This window comes from Bidens hawaiensis, unplaced genomic scaffold (assembly GCF_021521415.1).
Source record: "Bidens hawaiensis isolate Kalapana, Puna unplaced genomic scaffold, B.hawaiensis_p1.1 tig00007257_1, whole genome shotgun sequence".
Classification (NCBI taxonomy): domain Eukaryota; kingdom Viridiplantae; phylum Streptophyta; class Magnoliopsida; order Asterales; family Asteraceae; genus Bidens; species Bidens hawaiensis.
The window spans coordinates 267686-288086 of NW_027491501.1; the positions used below are offsets into that span (position 1 = coordinate 267686).

General features: G+C 38.7%; 2 pseudogenes across 1 annotated transcript in view; both read right to left on the reverse strand.

The window, feature by feature from the left end:
- The window catches only part of LOC143634849 (putative LRR receptor-like serine/threonine-protein kinase At1g07650), a 78987-nt pseudogene that overhangs the window by 15152 nt on the left and 43434 nt on the right, over positions 1-20401 (reverse strand). The window contains exons 5-7 of the transcript XR_013153945.1: positions 18897-18968; positions 18714-18785; positions 18576-18647 (exon numbers count right to left, since the gene is read on the reverse strand). The product of XR_013153945.1 is annotated as a putative LRR receptor-like serine/threonine-protein kinase At1g07650 (transcript). The remainder of the gene's footprint in view (positions 1-18575; positions 18648-18713; positions 18786-18896; positions 18969-20401) is intronic.
- LOC143634842 (NADH-ubiquinone oxidoreductase chain 4 pseudogene) lies at positions 248-3370 on the reverse strand (annotated as a pseudogene).

The following is a 20401-nucleotide window of genomic DNA, read 5'->3' on the forward strand; positions in this document are numbered from 1 at the left end:
GTTTGTTAATAAAAATAGTCGCGCAGACGTTTCATGCAATATCGTGTTTGGTATTCTTGATTCATTTGCCTAAGGTTTAACAAAAACATCATAAGATAAATTATAATAAACGTATCCAATGTTTGTTTAGCTTTGCGAAAACAATCCACTCTCACCTAAGATATAATCATTTGTATGAAGTTAGTGATTGAAGATTTAACCGTTTATATTAGACATTGTTCTTTTATGCTTTTTGTGTTGTGTTGTTTTATGCTATAGCTTTTCTTTTCTTTGTTGACTCCTCTAAGTGATATTTTTTGTGTTGGACTAAGTAACTTACGGATGTATGCTTGTAGTCCGGAACACTTTGGGGTAAACACCCATTCAACCAACTCCAACAAGAAATGTATAAATATGAAAACCCTATGTCATTTAGTTTGGAGAATTTGTGGGGGAAATCCGGTATTAAATTTCCATGACCACACGATTATAAAGCCAAATGGAATACAGTGTGCCTAAAATCATCTCGCGCGCAGCTAATGTGGCTGCTAAGCTTTTTCTTTAGAAATCTCCTACTAAGATGAGATATCTCCTTGTAAAACGATGATAGTACCATCTATATCGATATTGGCCAAAGTGAAGAGAGAGAGAGAGATGATAGAGAATTTCAGCATGTTAATCCTCGGTAGTGTTTGACAAGTTGAGACATTTGTTGGTCATATTGAACACCAACACATAGAAAAAAGGCTAAAGAAACTGGTCCATGACTTAATATTAGCATACCAATAGTCACTGGATTCATATGAGCTACTAAGGGAGCACACATTTATCTTCTTAAGGTTGACATGCCTTAAAATAGTCAAGGTAGTGTCTATTATATCGATTGCGCAGTAAAATGAAAGTATTGAAAAAATGCGGCTTTAGGAAACATGGGTATTCAAAATATAAAAAATTCGTAGGTTCTGAATATTTAAAGAATTAAAACTTCCCTCCAAGATAACACATTGTACCATAGGTGCCTCTACATGAGTTTGGGGTAACAAAATATGAACTAGAGCCATGGGTACTTTGACGGAAAAAGAGGGGGAATAAAAGGATCCACGGAAAGATTTTGCGCCACTCACTATATTCTTTGTTCAACAAAATTTGTAAATCGGTGGTTTATGTTCAATAAAGAATCAAGAGATTAGCTAATAGCATAAAACAGATCCAAGGAAATTTGACATGTTGCATTGATCTTTCTTTTTCTCGAACCCCATTCCCCTATAATAATAGTAAAGGACGGCCCAAGGTGTAATTGACACGTGATGATTGGTCGAATCTCGAATAGGTACTCCGTGGGAATCGTGCATGAGGCTTCTAGTTCATATGGCTTTGTCCTGAGTTTCTGTCATTAATCTTGTCGTACCACATTCTTATATATGTATTTTATCCTAGACTCTATAATTATTTGTCTATCGGGTACTAGCGAACAATGTTGCGTGAGATGCCCACTCGTAGGCATGGCCTGCTTCTTGGATGAAAAAATTACTCAATAGCTAACCAAACTAGCGGGGCTCTAAACAGAGACATACTGAAAACAATGCCTTTCAAGCCAAATGCCCGTCTTTCGAAAGAAAGTTAAAAAAACAAAGATAAAAAGGCTGAAGGATGCACTGCAGCTTGCAGAGCACATGTAACTAATGATATTGATATCTAAAAAGAGAGAAATAGATGTGAATGTAATACCTATATATGTGTTTTGGCCACCCCCGACTTATGGCCTTTACACTACTAATGTGAATTTGAACTGGTTTGATCTTTCCCGATCATCCTAACCGGAACTTGTACGAAACGCTTGTATAGAGTTGCATACATAAAGGGTTTGAAACTTATTACCTGAATTTTAAGAAAAGGAGCTCCAACCTTCCGACATTTTTAACCTCTACCTTTTATTTTACTATATTTTGTAATTTTTTTTTGAAGGGCCAACGAAATGTCCCCTCCGGCTGCCAAAAGTCTTTCTTTGAAATTCTACTAAACGCTTTGATTCTTATCCCTGTTTGTGTTAGCAACTTCTCATAGCCTCTCCTTTCCGATAGCTTCCGATGACAACAATGAAGGATTAATCACTCGTCATCAAAGTACAAAGGTCGTAGGGTAATTAGTTGAAAGTATGTTTAAGTCATACTTAAACATGTCTGTAAAGTCTAGAGGTTAGAGTGTCCATTTGTAAAGTTTGTAACTGTATAAACACATGCCTGTATCTTGTTATTCTTGAAAGGTTGCAACCCTAAACATCATGCCTTTTGGTGATGTATAAACAGGGGCAACAATTAGAACATTAAATTCAATCCAAGTTCAAGTTATTCAATAAAGACTGTAGTTCATTATCATACTGTTCATCTTGTTTCTTTTATCATTCATTATCAAAGATCTAGATTGGGCCAACAAGTGGCATCAGCAGCATGACGAGAAGAACACCGTCTATATCACGAATTGATTGTTAGATTGAACATTTGAAGATCAAAGGTGGTTCAATCCATGACGAGAAGAAATTTTCGGCCAGAAAAACATATAACAGCAGATTCGGGCGACATTTCCGACAGCCGCGTTTTTCTGGCAAGGTTTTTTGAGCAAGAATTGAACAACGGAGCTTATAGACGAGTTCTCCATCGACATATTAAAGGTTCTGAAAAGAAAGAAACGCGGCAACAATGTCTTTCGGCGAAAACGTTTTTCCCAAAAAAACGCGACTTTTTCGGCAGGGTATTTTTTTATAGAATTTGAACAACAGGTGGTGTCGGTGGTTTCCAACAGTGTATTGAAGGTTCCGGCACAAGAAAAAGGAAACGGTTTGGCTTGTTCAGCGGCACACGTTTTTCCGACGAACCCCATTTTTCGATAATGAAATTCCGGTGAATTTCTTATGCAGCAGCAACAACGTTTTTAAACATTACGCTTAGGATTACTGGCGGTGGTATTTCCGGTTTAAAATGTTAAAAATAAGGAGTTAAATTTGTTGTGGTAGTGGTACGAGTATGTTGTGGTATAGAAAAGGGCGTCGGCATAGAGTTTTCCGATGGGGTAATCAACCAAATGTTCAAAGGAACAAGGAAACGATTGCGTACTTGTATCAAGCGATACCGGAGGCTGTCATTTTGCAAGTGGCAAGTTGCAAAACAGCAAGGGATGTGTGGGAAGTGTTGAGGAAAAGATATGTCCGTGTTGAGTGAGTACAAAAAGCTTGTTTACAATCTTGTGTTGAGTGAGTACAAAAAGCTTGTTTACAATCTTTAATGGTGGAGTTCCAAATGATGTAAATGAAGGAGGACGAGTCAAAAGATACCTTCATTGGGAGGATTAACATGTATACCACTAATGCTAGTGAATTCGGGTAAACAAATCCCATAACTCAAGGGCACTTGTTCCTTGAACATGGAAAAATATGCATTACAAGAAATTGACACTATAGCGATCAAGGCTATATTGAGGGCAAAAGTGGCCACTATTACCAGCCTTTTCTCGAGGACATACGGTCTCTGAAAATTTCCACCGGTACTTTGGGAAATAGGAGGTCAAGTTTCCCGCCAAAGTAAAATCCTATCTCGACGAAATATCCTCGAGCTTGCAAAAGTCGCTAGGCAGACCCTAGGCGGCCGACTAGGGAGTTGGGTGTACCAGAGTACTCGCACATAGTAAATATGAAGAAAATCAATTTTTGGATATTATTTATATGTCAATTATCATAAGTTTACTAATATTTTAAAAGATAGGTGAATATCAATATAAATAAGATATATACATTTTTAAATACTAAATATATACTAAAAATTGCTAATCGTTCATTAAAAAATGATATTCGTTCTTTAATACAATAGACATAGACAGAATTACAGAAATTGTCCTTTATGTTTGCACCAAATTTCAGTAGTTATATTTTATCTTAAAATTAACATAATTTGTACTCTACGTTTCAAAATGTTACATTGTCTGTGCTTTGGCTCTAAACCCAGTTATTTTTTGTCGTTAACTCTGGTCATGTGTCTTGCACATGAAGGCAAATTGATCATTATACACATTTTAATTAAAAACAACGTTTTAATAATAATTCTAATTATATTTATATATAATATAATAAATACAAAACATATAAAGTCTCCCTCTCTCTTTCTCATTCCTCCCCCTCTCTCCTTCCTCTGATCCCCCCTCTCTCTCATCTTTCTTCTTCTGCCTCCACCAACCCACCATCAAAATAGCACAACAACCACACCACCACCGTCACCATACACACTCACCACCGCCACCGTCACGATCAACCCTCACCCCACTGTCACTATCAACACCTTTGACCTCATCTCCGGTGATCAACCCCACTAGTCTACTATGTATCGGCGAGCAATAAGATGTTGACGAAAATGCTACACCTGAAAGGAAGAAAGCTTCGACGCGAAATTAAGTGGATTTAAGACCCGTCGACGGTACAATTAGGGTTTCATAAACCCTAGAACGACGGGATGGTTGTGGGGTTGGTTTCGGATCATCTGCAGTAACATGTGATGGATTTGTGTTTATGGTGTTTATTTGGTGCCCTAATTAAGAACGTCAATTCTATCGGGTCGGGTTTCAGATGGTGGTTGTAGCGGTCTCTAAGGCAATTAGGGTAGCCTACTGGGGCTGTCTTTGTTTGTTAAGGGAAGCTTAGATTTTGGGTTAATATTATCTGGGTATGAGTTTCAAATACTTCTATGAAATTTTGGGTTCCATTGTCTTCGATAGTGAGCGGTGAACTCATCTTTGACTGTGTAGTGGTGGAGGTGGTAGGTGTTGGAAGTAGATGACAGTGGTGGCGAGTGGGGGTGGTGGTAATGAACGAAGGTTAAAGTACGGTGGTTAAATTTAAGGCAAAACTGATTAATAGTGTGACAATCGTCAATTTCAGGTTAACTCCGTTAACTCAACTCCGTCAATTCAAACTTAAGATCATTGAATCTGTAACGCACACCTCATTACATTTAAACTAGGGTTTAAATGACGCTTGACACTTACTACATGTGTAGTCTTTCGGGAATTGCACCGAAACGCAAACGAGTTGACGCAAACAATTGGTGAATAAACGAAAAATGTCAAAACAATAATTATGTGACAATTATGTGTTAGACATATGTGTTACTTGATTATATTATGTATGATACTAAACAAGAAACAAGAGCTAGTTAAAATAAGCTAGAAAAGTGCAAATTAGAAGTTGAGGGACCTAGATGTAACATGTTATTATAAATAATAGTATAAACCTAAACCCTAACACTCCCTCTCCCTCCCTCTAGACCGATCGGCCCCCCTCCCCCCTTGTTCTTGGCTGCCGTCAATCACACACACACATATACACAAGATCTTTCAAGTTAAATCAAAGATTAAGGTGCTAGGAAGGTATAAACAACTATCCTATGTATTTTACCTGCTTAATTTTGAGTTTGAATGGGTTAATTGTAAACCCTAAAATCTGGAAATTTTATATATTGTGTTCATATGATCTTTGTTTGATTTGATGATATATTGATGATGATTTGATAACTAGAATTGATATTGTTACATGTTAATTGTTGTGTCTTGATTTTGAGATCAAATAAAACCCTAACCATGTATGTATGGTGTAATTGATGTGCATGGATAGTGATTATGGTGTCTAGAGTGTTATATGAACGGATTATAGTCTATAGATGGTTAATATGTTGAGTTTTGTTGCAAACAATTTCTGGACAGATTGTGTTGTTGATGTTCAATTGACTGTATCGGGGTGTAAATGTGAAAATTGGTTGAGATTATTGATACTACAGTAAACTAGGTTGAGTCTAGTTTCTAAAGAATATAAATTTGCAATTTTTGGACGTGTAAAAGTTAACCTTTATGATTTTACAAAAACGTTGTGCAAAGCTGAGTTGTTAGACCTGCTGTTAGGTTGTTTTGTAAATGGTATATCTCATGAACTACGAGACCAATTGGGTTGGTTCCACTTCTGGAAGTTGACTTATTGAGTTAGTAACCTAACCCAAGTAGTCTTGCATTTGTTGGATTTTACATATAACGGGAATTTTAAATAACATTCTGTTGAGCATGAATTTGACTGTTATGAGCTTGCTGTAGTGTTTTGATCATTATGAGAAATCTATGTGGAATAAAAATAAAATAAAATATGTTCTGGAAACCTAACACATGCATGCTTTAGTGATGATTTTTGGTAAATTAATTGAGATGCTATGATTGGTGTAATAGTACAATCTTGCAAGTAGAATTTCTGTCTCGGTGAAACTAGCTGCTGAATTTTGTGAAAATGCATGAAACATGATAATTGCTAGTTAATTGTTATGTTTTGACCAATTTGCCCATGCGGGGAATACTTGCTAAATAGTTGTCATGTTTTGACCAAATTGCTCTTGCGGGGAATAATTGCTAGTTAATTGTTATGTGTGACCAAATTGCCCATATGGGGAGTAATTGCTAGTGATGTACATTATTAATACATGACACGTAAATAATTGCTCACACACGTATCGTATCACAAATGTACTCGTTAAGTCACACACGATTCACAAACAAACACGAAACGTATCTTGTGATTAGGAATTATGTGCCGGGTCTAGAGACTCGATATTAGTTCCGATACTTAGAAAATCTCCTTGTTGTTTTAGAACGCTAGAGAGAGTTTTCTGTGACGCGCATCACTTGGTGATTTATTTTGGGAATTCTTTGCAAACAGTGAGTTTCACTTACCCCTTTAAACTGTTTTAAACGCTTTTCACTTGGGGGAGATAACATACTCTGATAAACGCATTTAAGATTTTGTTAGTAAATTATATATCACTTGTAAAGGCTAAGTGGCAAACGAAACATTTGAAGTCCTACACATCGAACCGGTTAATATTTGGAATAGCGAGTCACTGTTGAGTAGTACTACTGGGTTTGACAAACCCCACCCAACGCTAAACTCGACTGGAGGTCGAGCGGGTGTAATTTTGGCTAACACGTACCATGGTCTGGATGACCTGGTGACAAGGCACTTGATAAACAGTCAGCTTCGGTGTCGAACACTTAGTAATACTTGTTGTATAGGCTAGCTACCTATCGATATATAATTGATTTAACACTATCTGGTAACGCAAAACGCTGAACGCAAAACGCTAAATGCAAAACGCTGAACGCAAACGCTAAACGCTTTATTTTATTTAAACTTGTGAACTCACCAACCTTGTGTTGACACTTTTAGTATGTTATTCTCAGGTAGCCGAGGCGGGCGCGCGGTATAGGATCATGCATGGTTTTTGAACGTTATGATATGCAAACATGTTTTAACTATTATTACTTGGGTTTTTAAGTCGTCCTGCGTGACGCAACTTTTGTCTTTTGGTTTTTACGCTTCCGCACTTAATTTCATTTAAACGTTTTTATGGTTTGATTATAACTGATGATTCCGATCCTGTTAGTTCACACCCTCTGACGGTAAAACTCCGTTAGTGGAATTTGAGGGTGTGACAGATTGGTATCAGAGCCATTGGTTATAGCGAACTAGAAATTGCATGCATACTAAACTATAACCGCGACGACCCATTAGTTATAATGATACGCACTGCATAGATTTGTGTAGTCTTTGTTATCTTATCTCTTTACCCCTTTCACTCATACGCGCGAATACACGGCTTACCTGTAGGAATGTCGACGCCGCCATCATCATCATCATCATCCGATCCGATGACTCATGCTCACGGGAAAGAACCGCAGCTACCTACCGCATCGCCACCCCTAGTAGTTCCGGAACTCGAAGCTCCCGCACCGAAGAGGTATCGCTTATCCAGAGGCATGTACGAAAACGAAGTTAGCTGGGATTGGTATCCTAATATGATCAGACGTATGGTCTATCGCGAACAAGTTCCCCCGCTACCCCACCCGAACCATCCTGCTTATCCCAACACCTTACCACCCATAACCGAACCTGTAGAGCGTGTGCTCGCAGCTGTTGTTTCTTGTTTAGAGCGTGATGTTGGTTACATGCGCTATACGAGAGCGAACGTTTCCGGACAGTTAAAAGATGGAAGCGAAACTAAAGAGGAAATTTCCCGCATGACAGTAGCAATGAAGGAAATGCAAGAGGCTAGTGATCAACAGATGAAGATTATGAAAAAGATGCAAGCCAAGATGATAGACTTGCAAGAGAAACTCCAAGTAGCAAGGACCCGAACCGAGATAGCTTTAGAGCGCTGCGATGTCTTACAAATGCAAATTGCTCAGAACGCAGCCGAACCTGAGGCAGAGCCTAAGGCAGAACCTGAAGCAGAGCCTGAGGCAGAGCCTGAAGAGGAACCCGAAGAAGATCCCGAGGAGGAGCCTGAGGAGGATCCCGAGGAGGAACCGGAGGAAGAACCGGCAGAGGAGGAGGCACACTCAGAGGTGTCCTCAGACGATGACATCTAAGGATGATAACACCTAGATGGAGGGGTTGTCTCCATCCAAACTATTATTTTTCTATGATTTTAAGGATTGGTTTTAAATACTTTGTAGCGAATACAATGGTTTTAATCATGAATTATTATTTGGATTAATATATGGTTGTGATGTGATGTTTGTTCCTTTTATTTCTTTCTTACATATCTTTTATTACATGTATGGTGTGTTTCATATGAAAGAAAAATTCATGTTTAACATTTTATGCTGTGATTCTAGGAAATGACAGGAAGAAACGCTGGACACGGGCGTGGTAACATCAACCTGACTGCAACAGAACTCCAAACTCTGCTGAATGACCACGCGGTGGCCGCTCTAGCCTCACATGTACAGAACCAAGCTGGAGGTCCAATTGGAACGTGTACCTTCAAGAATTACCTTGACTGCAAGCCCAGTACGTTTAAGGGCACCGAGGGAGCTATAGGCTTCCTGCGTTGGGCTGAGAAGGCTGAGTCGGCGTTTGAGATGTGTAATTGTCCCCCTGCCAGTAGGGTCAAATTTGCTGCTGGAACACTTGAAGATTCTGCCCTCACATGGTGGAATTCAAACGTTCAGATCCTTGGATTGGAACTGGCTAACGCGATGAACTGGGAGGAGTTCAAAAACATGATGCGAGAAGAGTACTGTCCTAGGGAGGAGATTGCAAAGTTGGAATCCGAGTTTTGGTCATTGAAGATGGTGGGTTCAGAAATCGAAGCCTACACCACCCGTTCTCACGAGTTGGCTGTGATGTGTCCACGTATGGTAGACCCGCCGAGTAAGAGGATTGAAATGTATATTGATGGGTTAGCTCCGCAGATTCAGGGCATGGTGACGTCTTCCAGACCAGCCACGATTCAACAAGCGATTCGGTTAGCTCACAAACTAACGGATCAAGCAGTGACCCAAGGTGCTCTACCACCTAGGGGTTCAACCACTAAAGCCCGTGACAACCCGAGTACTGACAACAACAGCAACAACCCGAGCAGCGGAAAGAGAAAGTTTGACAACACCAAATCCTCATCCTCGAACCCCCCACAGCAGCAACACTACCGAAAGCCCGAATTCACCCGGAGCTTCAACAATCAGGGTCACAATAACAATAACAACGGTAGCGGGCAGGGTTCGAGCGGCTATGCTGGGAAGTACCCGAAGTGCAACAGGTGTAACTATCATCATGCTGGCCCGTGTGACCGTGTCAAGTGTCTGAGATGCGGAAAGATGGGTCACCAGGCAAAGGAATGTAGAGGAGACCTTGCGGCAAAAGGTGCTCCTAAACCACCTATGACGACGAAGGGATGTTTCGAATGTGGGCAGGAAGGTCATTTCAGGAAAGATTGTCCCAAGCTGAAACAGAACGACAACAATGGAGGTAATGGAAGTGGCATTGGTGGTGGAAACAATGGTAAAGGAAGAGCTTTTGTTATTGGGTCGGGTCAAGCCCGCAATGATCCATACGTGGTGACTGGTAAGTTCCCTGTGAACGATTGTTTTGCTTCTGTATTGTTTGACACTGGAGCTGATAGGAGTTTTGTGTCGAAAGCCTTTAGTCAACTCTTAGACCTAACTCCAACCCCGTTAGATACTAAGTTTCCTGTTGAATTAGCTGACGGTAAGACTGTAGTAACGACTCATGTACTTGCGGGATGTAAGTTAAAACTGGCAGGTCATGTCTTTGATATCGACCTTATTCCTTTTACGCTTAGTAGTTTCGATGTCGTGGTCGGCATGGACTGGTTATCCGAGAACCGAGCGGAGATTATATGTCACGACAAGATAGTCCGCATTACTACCCCTTCCGGCAAGATCATTTCGATCCGGGGCGAGAGAAACGGCATGACCACCAGCGTCATTACCCTCATGAAGGCGCAGAAGTATCTACGAAAGGGTCATCCGGCAATTTTGGCGCAGATTGTTGAGAAACCCGCGGAAGAGAAGCGAATTGAAGATATACCGATTGTGTGAGATTTTCCGGAAGTTTTCCGGAGGATTTTCCTGGACTCCCTCCTATTCGACAAGTCGAATTCCAAATCGAGTTGACCCCCGGTGCAGCACCCATAGCACGAGCTCCGTATCGGCTCGCACCGGCGGAGCTTCAGGAGCTGTCCACTCAGTTACAAGATTTGTTGGATAAGGGTTTTATCCGACCTAGCTCATCACCATGGGGAGCCCCTGTCTTATTTGTCCGAAAGAAAGATGGGACTTTCCGCATGTGCATCGACTACCGAGAGTTGAACAAGGTGACGGTCAAGAACCGTTATCCTTTACCTCGAATTGATGATCTGTTTGACCAGTTCCAAGGATCAAGTTATTACTCGAAGATCGATCTGCGATCTGGTTACCATCAACTAAGAGTGCGCGAAGAAGATATTTCAAAGACGGCTTTCAGAACACGGTATGGTCACTACGAGTTTTCGGTTATGCCTTTTGGACTAACCAACGCACCAGCCGTATTTATGGATCTCATGAATCGAGTATGCAAGGCGTACCTCGACAAGTTTGTGATTGTGTTTATTGACGATATCCTGGTCTACTCCAAGGACAAGGCTAACCATGAGGAACACTTAAGGGTAATTCTGGAATTATTGAAGAAGGAACAACTGTACGCAAAACTCTCGAAATGCGAATTTTGGCTTCGCGAGGTTCACTTTTTAGGACATGTGATCAACGAGAATGGTATCCATGTCGATCCCGGTAAGGTAGAGGCCATCAAAAACTGGGAAGCACCTAAGACCCCGACTGAGGTGCGGCAATTCCTAGGACTGGCCGGCTACTACCGGCGTTTCATTGAAGGATTTTCAAAGATTGCCCAACCCCTCACCGCTTTGACTCACAAGGGTACTAAGTACAATTGGGGTGACGCGCAAGAATCCGCTTTTCAACTGTTGAAAACCAAACTCTGTAGCGCCCCTATTCTAGCCCTACCCGAGGGAACGGAGAATTTTGAGGTACACTGTGACGCATCGATACAAGGTCTCGGTTGTGTGCTGATGCAACTCGAGAAGGTTATAGCTTATGCCTCTCGACAACTGCGGGTTCACGAGAAGAACTACACGACCCATGATTTGGAACTCGGAGCTGTGGTGTTTGCCCTTAAGATATGGAGGCATTACTTGTATGGTACCAAGTTTACCATTTACACCGACCACAAGAGTCTCCAGCATATCTACGATCAAAAGGAGCTGAACGTGCGACAGCGTCGTTGGGTCGAGCTGCTTGAGGATTATGATTGTGCCATCAAGTACCACCCTGGCAAGGCCAATGTAGTGGCCGACGCCCTCAGCAGAAAAGAAACAGATAAACCCAGACGAGTGCGAGCATTGCAACTCACGATTCATACCAACTTACCCGATCAGATTCGCGAGGCGCAACTCGAAGCTTTGAAAGATGATAATCTTCCATCGGAACTCATGCGGGGCATGAACAAGAAACTTGAAACCAAATCGGACGTGGTCCGATATTTTGAGAACCGGATTTGGGTTCCACGATACGGAGAGTTGAGAACTCTGGTGATGGACGAAGCACACAAGTCCAGATATTCTATCCACCCTGGCTCAGATAAAATGTATCATGACTTAAAGGCACTTTACTGGTGGCCGAATATGAAAGCCGACATTGCCACCTACGTGAGCAAATGCTTGACTTGTGCCAGAGTCAAAATAGAATACCAGAAACCATCTGGCCTACTATAACAACCGGAACTACCAATGTGGAAATGGGAACACATTTCAATGGATTTTATCACAGGATTACCTAAAACACCGACGGGATGCGATACCATCTGGGTGATCGTTGACCAGTTGACTAAGTCCGCACACTTTTTAGCGATTAAGGAATCGGACAAAATGGAAAGATTAACTCGCGTCTACATGAAGGAAGTAGTGTCTAGACACGGAGTGCCTGTCTCAATCATTTCTGATCGAGATTCTCGTTTCACTTCGCACTTTTGGAAGTCACTACAAAGCGCACTAGGCACACGTCTTGATATGAGCACAGCCTACCATCCTCAGACGGATGGGCAAAGTGAACGAACTATTCAGACCCTGGAGGATATGTTGCGTGCATGTGTGTTGGATTTCGGAAAAAGTTGGGAACCTCACTTACCTTTGGTAGAGTTTTCGTATAATAACAGCTACCACGCAAGTTTTAAAGCAGCGCCGTTTGAAGCACTGTACGGACGGAAGTGTCGATCACCACTCTGCTGGGCAGAGGTGGGTGACAGCCAAATCACTGGTCCAGAACTGGTACTCGAAACTTCGGAAAAGATTGTTCAAATCCGAAATCGCATGGCAGCAGCACGAGATCGCCAAAAGAGTTACGCCGACAAGCGCCGAAAACCTCTCGAATTTCAAGTGAATGACCAAGTGTTACTCAAAGTCTCACCTTGGAAAGGTGTGGTTCGCTTTAGGAAGCGAAACAAACTCAACCCACGATACGTTGGTCCTTACCGAATAACGGAACGCGTTGGTCCGGTGGCGTACCGACTGGACTTACCAGCGGAACTCAGCAGTGTACACAATGTATTCCACGTATCCAATTTGAAGAAATGCTTATCCGATGAAACCCAAGTAGTCCCTTTGGACGAACTGCAAATTGATGAACAGCTACGCTTCATTGAAGAACCAGTTGAAGGTTTGGACTGGGAAACCAAAACACTCAAGCACAGCAAAATTCCAATTAGGGTAGCGGTCTCTAAGACAATTAGGGTAGCCTATTGGGGCTGACTTTTTTTGTTAAGGGAAGCTTAGATTTTGGGTTAATATTATCTGGGTATGAGTTTCAAATACTTCTATGAAATTTTGGGTTCCATTGTCTTCGATAGTGAGCGGTGAACTCATCTTTGACTGTGTAGTGGTGGAGGTGGTAGGTGTTGGAAGTAGATGATAGTGGTGGCGAGTGGGGGTGGTGGTAATGAACGACGGTTAAAGTACGGTGGTTAAATTTAAGGCAAAACTGATTAATAGTGTGACAATCGTCAATTTCAGGTTAACTCCGTTAACTCAACTCCGTCAATTCAAACTTAAGATCATTGAATCTGTAACGCACACCTCATTACATTTAAACTAGGGTTTAAATGACGCTTGACACTTACTACATGTGTAGTCTTTCGGGAATTGCACCGAAACGCAAACGAGTTGACGCAAACAATTGGTGAATAAATGAAAAACGTCAAAACAATAATTATGTGATAATTATGTGTTAGACATATGTGTTACTTGATTATATTATGTATGATACTAAACAAGAAACAAGAGCTAGTTAAAATAAGCTAGAAAAGTGCAAATTAGAAGTTGAGGGACCTAGATGTAACATGTTATTATAAATAATAGTATAAACCTAAACCCTAACACTCCCTCTCCCTCCCTCTAGACCGATCGGCCCCCCTCCCCCCTTGTTCTTGGCTGCTGTCAATCACACACACACATATACACAAGATCTTTCAAGTTTAATCGAAGATTAAGGTGCTAGGAAGGTATAAACAACTATCCTATGTATTTTACATGCTTAATTTTGAGTTTGAATGGGTTAATTATAAACCCTAAAATCTGGAAATTTCATATATTGTGTTCATATGATCTTTGTTTGATTTGATGATGTATTGATGATGATTTGATAACTAGAATTGATATTGTTACATGTTAATTGTTGTGTCTTGGATTTGAGATCAAATAAAACCCTAACCATGTATGTATGGTGTAATTGATGTGCATGGATAGTGATTATGGTGTCTAGAGTGTTATATGAACGGATTATAGTCTATAGATGGTTAATATGTTGAGTTTTGTTGCAAACAGTTTCTGGACAGATTGTGTTGTTGATGTTCAATTGACTGTATCGGGGTGTAAATATAAAAATTGATTGAGATTATTGATACTACAGTAAACTAGGTTGAGTCTAGTTTCTAAAGAATATAAATTTGCAATTTTTGGACATGTAAAAGTTAACCTTTATGATTTTACAAAAACGTTGTGCAAAGCTGAGTTGTTAGACCTGCTGTTAGGTTGTTTTGTAAATGTTATATCTCATGAAATACGAGACCAATTGGGTTGGTTCCACTTCTGGAAGTTTACTTATTGAGTTAGAAACCTAACCCAAGTGGTCTTGCATTTGTTGGATTTTTCATTTAACGGGAATTTCAAATAACATTCTGTTGCGCATGAATTTGACTGTTATGAGCTTGCTGTAGTGTTTTGATCATTATGATAAATCTATGTGGAATAAAAATAAAATAAAATATGTTCTGGAAACCTAACACATGCATGCTTTAGTGATGATTTTTGGTAAATTAATTGAGATGCTATGATCGGTGGAATAGTACAATCTTTCAAGTAGAATTTCTGTCTCGGTGAAACTAGCTGCTGAATTTTGTGAAAATGCATGAAACATGATAATTGCTAGTTAATTGTTATGTTTTGACCAATTTGCCCATGCGGGGAATACTTGCTAAATAGTTGTCGTGTTTGACCAAATTGCCCTTGCGGGGAATAATTGCTAGTTAATTGTTATGTGTGACCAAATTGCCCTTACGGGGAGTAATTGCTAGTGATGTACATTATTAATACATGACACGTAAATAATTGCTCACACACGTATCGTATCACAAATGTACTCGTTAAGTCACACACGATTCACAAACAAACACGAAACGTATCTTGTGATTAGGAATTATGTGCCGGGTCTAGAGACTCGATATTAGTTCCGATACTTAGAAAATCTCCTTGTTGTTTTAGAACGTTAGAGAGAGTTTTCTGTGACGCGCATCACTTGGTGATTTATTTTGGGAATTCTTCGCAAACAGTGACTTTCACTTACCCCTTTAAACTGTTTTAAACGCTTTTCACTTGGGGGAGATAACATACTCCGATAAACGCATTTAAGATTTTGTTACTAAATTATATATCACTTGTAAAGGCTAAGTGGCAAACGAAACATTTGAAGTCCTACACATCGAACCGGTTAATATTTGGAATAGCGAGTCACTGTTGAGTAGTACTACTGGGTTTGACAAACCCCACCCAACGCTAAACTCGACTGGAGGTCGAGCGGGTGTAATTTTGGCTAACACGTACCATGGTCTGGATGACCTGGTGACAAGGCACCTGATAAACAGTCAGCTTCGGTGTCGAACACTTAGTAATACTTGTTGTATAGGCTAGCTACCTATCGATATATAATTGATTTAACACTATCTGGTAACGCAAAACGCTGAACGCAAAACGCTAAACGCAAAACGCTGAACGCAAACGCTAAACGCTTATTTTATTTAAACTTGTGAACTCACCAACCTTGTGTTGACACTTTTAGTATGTTATTATCAGGTGGCCGAGGCAGGCGCGCGGTATAGGATCATGCATGGTTTTTGAACATTCTGATATGCAAACATGTTTTAACTATTATTACTTGGGTTTTTAAGTCGTCCTGCGTGACGCAACTTTTGTCTTTTGGTTTTTACGCTTCCGCACTTAATTTCATTTAAACATTTTTATGGTTTGATTATAACTGATGATTTCGATCCTGTTAGTTCACACCCTCTGACGGTAAAACTCCGTTAGTGGAATTTGAGGGTGTGACAAATAGTTTGTGTTTTTCTAGAGTATATGGAGAGAAATCAAGGACCGAAGACGGTGGTAGTTGTTGGAGGTTGGATGGTAGTAGATGGTGGTGTGGGGATGGGTGGTGATGATGGTGGTGGAAGAAGAAGAAGAGAAAGAGAGATACTTAATTTGTTTTTTTATTAAAATATTAAATGTGTATAATGACCAATTTGTCCTTATGTACAAGACACATGACCAGAGTTAACGACAAAAATAACTGGGTTAGAACCAAATGATAGACAATGTAACATTTTGAAACGTAAAGTATAAATTATGTTAAGTTTAAACATAAAGGATAACCACTGAAATTTAGTGCACACATAAAGGTTAATTTATGTAATTATGTCACAGAAATATGAATAATGTTTTGTTTTTAGGTCATAGTCGGATCAGGTTGACCGACTAGATGTGATTATGGTTGAGGTTGACCGATTTCGATTGATTTTAGCAACTAGGCGGAATAAAAGAAACTCGCCTTGGCGCCACACTTGTAGCGAGTACTCGAGAAGTACTCGGCCCTCTAGACCTACTTTTACAACATTGTCCTCGAGATAGGTAAGTTTTATTTATTTTTTGTTTTTCTTTAATATAAGAAAGCATGAAACGATGACGTTTGGGAGAGCTAGTTGCGACGACATGTCTTCGTTGTAGGTTAGATTAACATTTTCTGGTTTTCTTTAATTAATGGTTGATAAATAAATAAAAATAAAAATTGAAAATTAACCTATAGCCACGACATGTCTTCGTTGTAGGCTATCTTGACGACAAACTAGGGATATAGGGACGACAATTGTCTTTGAAATAGGTGCATTTTGTATTGATGCCTTAGAGACAGCAGAAAGATTGATCATGCAAGCATCGCATCGTTAACAATCCAAACCGTTTAATTGTGTAACAGGGATTGACAATGAGGGAGTAGTTGCATCTATTTTAGTGTTAATGGTTGGATCAGCACACGAGATAATACGAAAAAACAATTATCAGGAAATGCTCAATCTTAGTTTTCTAATACGCGTAATTAGTTAGAGAAAGAATAAAGGTTAACTTATGAGAATTAATGGATTGCCCTTTCGACGAGTCAAAGAGAGTGATTTGTAACATGTTTGTGAATACTTGTAAGTGTACAAATATTGAATTTGTATGAAAACTATGTAAGTATTTATATGAGTGAATACATCAACAAGTATGAGAGTACTGAGCAATGCAAATACTATAAAGTTTGCTATTACTAAGCTAGGAAAATTTGTGGTTTGTGAGTACTAATATGAAACCCTATTAGGCATGGCGGTGCAACTTAAATGAGGCTCATAAGGTGATAATCTGGAAAAGGAGATACAACTCGGTAATTATGACTGAGAAGTGATAACTAATCCAAAAATGGATGCTTCAGCGACGGTACAAGGATGATGACGATGGCAGCACAACAATTTGGTGATTTGTGACCAGAATTGGATGAGAAATGAGAAAAGGGCCGGTAATCAATCAATATCATTAGCGGTTTTCATAGACATGTAAATTGTGACGATCATATGCACCGAACACGAGCCATTGGCTATGATACCAAGATAAACTTATATATGTGTTATAAAAGTTAAATGGTGTTTTGTGTATCGATGATTATTAATTAGGCTTTGTACTTGAGGGGAGATGATCAAAAGAGAACTCATCATAGAGAGATAACTAGAGAACTAATAAAGAAATATTTTTAATTTAATTAAAAAAATATATTAAAATTTTTTTCTTTCATCATTCTTATATGTTGTTATTCTTCACTAGGAAAAATATAAAACTAAAAAAAATAAAAAAATGACAAAAGAAACTCGTTGTAGTACACATATGCAATACATCGACTTTTTTTATATTGCATATATACAACAGTGTGTATTTTTTATGTGCAATAATGTTGAATAATATATACTCAATTGTTTATACTGTATACACGCAAGAGTGTTGTATTATATGGAAAAATAATAAAAATTGATATAGTGTGTATATGCATTATTGTTGTATTACATATATGTATTAGTGTGCATTAAGAAATTGTGTTTTATTTGCATATATTCAATGATGTGACTTATATAATTCAATTGCGTTAAATTATATGCAATAAAACACTATTATATATATGTAATAGACATTATTTCGCACATGCATACTATTGTTTATATGCAATACAAGTTGTTGCGCATATGCATTCCATTGACAAGTTTTTTTAGAAACAATACCAACTTATTAGAAGAATGAAAGGAGAAAAAATTAAAAATATTTTTTTTAAAAAAAAGTTAAAAGTAGTTCTTTGTTAGTTCTCTGATTTTCTCTTTAAAATAAGTTATCTTTAGATCTCACCTTTGTACTTGCAATGGTTTAATCAAGCCATATTTACAAAATTACGGAGTGTCTAATATTATATAAAGTTTTGATCTAAAAGTTATCACTTTGAAATTTTTGTATCATGCTATCCTTGTTAGTAGTATCCAATCTTCCGTATTCTAGTTTTCAAACAAAGAAAAGATTCATATAAGAAAGAAACTCTTGCTAATTGCTTACAAAGTTTGCAGGTTTGTCAAATTCCCAACATAGTCAGGAATTGTCCCATGGATCAAACAATTCCTTAGTACCCTGTATAATTGAGTAGTGTCATTTGCTAAAAAGAGGGAATCATTATATACACAAGAAAAAGCTTACAATGTATTTATCATATACGCATTATGTAGAGATGGAAAAGCAGAAGCGTGACCTTTCAGGTTACTAATTCTCCTATGAATATACATAACAAAAAACAAAAAAGTGGCAATTAATAAATATGTATCGTGAACCACCTCATTGGTAGCACAAAAACAAAAATAAAAAGAGTATAAAAAGGCATACAAATCTTGTAGTTGTGTCAAGGCGGAGAGGTTAGAAGGAATGTGCCCCTCAAAAGAACAGCCTTCTATATGCCTGCATCACGTAAAAACCAAATGTTAGCATATACATTTAATACATTTTAAACCATCTCCAACATGGTAGGGGAAAAAGTTCCTTCATCACCCTCCACGTTGGTTGCTAGGGCTTCTCCTTTTCTCTCCTTACTATTATGGCTCTCTCTCTCTCTCTCTCTCCTCCCTCCCTGACAAAACTCATTCAAATTTACCTTGTAAAATGATTTCCTCTCCCTATTATTAGGTTTGAGAAATTGCATAAAAAGGTAATGTACAATAAACCAATTTTCATTGCTAGTAACCAACTTTTTTTCATTTCTAAAAATCTTTTAAGTGTAAAACTATACTATTCACATATACTCTAAAAATTCATGGTTAAAATTACCAGCATATCATGTCATCGTTTGGATGAAAGTGAAAAAGATGATCGAGTAATTGGTGAAAATATTATTGGTAAGAGTTTGAAATATATAAAAGGTAGGATTAGTCTGAATTTAACTTGAAGGTTAACTTTGTAAGCTTATATAAGCATGTTTAAGTTTCTAGGTGTAACGCCCTGCTTTTGATAATAATAATAAATAAAAGAAATTTTGTTTACTTAAAGGTGTGTTAATATTTAATTAAGATTAGATAAAATAATAGAGTGTGGGCTTGGTCAATAATATAAGGGATGGTGATGGGTCTTAGGTCCATGAGCTTAAGGGCATATAAACCCCTTAAACCTTCCTAAAACCCTCATTAATATCTTCTAGCCTCCATACACTCTCAAATACACACACAAACACCCTCCTTTATCTCGGACCAAGATCTGAAGGAAAAGACCCGAGCTCGTGGGTGTTAGAGAATCTTTACAATATACACCAAGACCATATTGTATTCGCGAAACCGATTCGTCTAAGGTACATTATATAAGGAAAAACCTTTTCGTTTATGCTTGGCACATTTAGTATTCCTAAATCTATATAAATGGAAAAGACGAACCAAACACGATGGTTCTTGTTGAATTTCGTTAACGTTTGATAGGTTAATTAATCGCATAATTAACCAATTACTTATATTAATCAAATGCACCATTAAAACACGATGCTTAGATGTTTGGTTGATTGGGGTTCATAGCGCTGAGTATACGAGGCTAATGATGCCAATTTTATGTTGTTTCATTGTGATTCTGGGGTTAATTGAAAATCTGGTGTGTGTTGACCATTTATGTTCTTGACAATTTTGACTTTGACAATTCGAGTCAAAGTTGGTTAATTACCGAATTCCATTTGTTATTGTTAGTGCAAAAATGTCTAATGTTAGGCCTTCTATAGTTAAAAGAGCTGAACTGTTAGAATTACATGTTAAGGGGCGTATAAGTATGCTAACGAGCGCATAAGTCTTCTACGACGTATAAATCTTATACGCTGAATGACTTATACGGACCATAGGCTGCCATGTATAAATATGGGT